We start from the raw sequence: 666 nt of genomic DNA on the forward strand, positions 1-666 counted from the left end.
TGGTCAGCAGCAGGAAAATGGGAGTCCTCCAATGTTATCAGGAACTGGTTTATTACTGATATACGAACTCACAAATTGCATCTGTTGACCAAAAAAAGTTACTCGTGGAAATATCAGCCTTGAATTTTCATTCTGATTCTTCGTAACGTCTTCAATATTTGCTCTTCCCAGATGCCTCTTCCATTTAGTCATGAACTAGCACTTCTTTTTAAACTGTTAATTCCGGACCCACCAGCTATATCAGTGTTTAAGGGCCAGATTTTCAGTAGTCTTTACTTGCCTGAGCATTCACAGAGGTGTTGAGCGAGATTTTCAAATGCATCAGGGAAGGTTTGGCACCTAAACCTCATTTAAATCAGGGACTTAGGAACCTAAGCTGCTTATGTGCCCATTAAGGCTCTGTGCTGTTTGGCACCCGAGGCACTACAGCCCTGGCCCCTGTTCCGCTGGGCACTCCAGCACCCCAGCGCCGAGGGATGAGAGCCGGCTGCAGCGCTCGCTGCAAGGAGCTTAGCCCAGCCCATGGCCGGGTAGCTGAACGTCTCTATGGCGTTAGGATTTTCCTCACATCTAAGTTTTACAGATACAGCATTCTACTGAAAAATTTGAGGGTGCCTGAAAACTTCATCATGCGTATTAAGCATGATGGAGCAAAGAGAGCCTGAA

The sequence above is a fragment of the Cariama cristata genome, unplaced genomic scaffold (genome assembly GCF_000690535.1).
Source record: "Cariama cristata isolate BGI_N322 unplaced genomic scaffold, ASM69053v1 scaffold2562, whole genome shotgun sequence".
Taxonomy (NCBI): domain Eukaryota; kingdom Metazoa; phylum Chordata; class Aves; order Cariamiformes; family Cariamidae; genus Cariama; species Cariama cristata.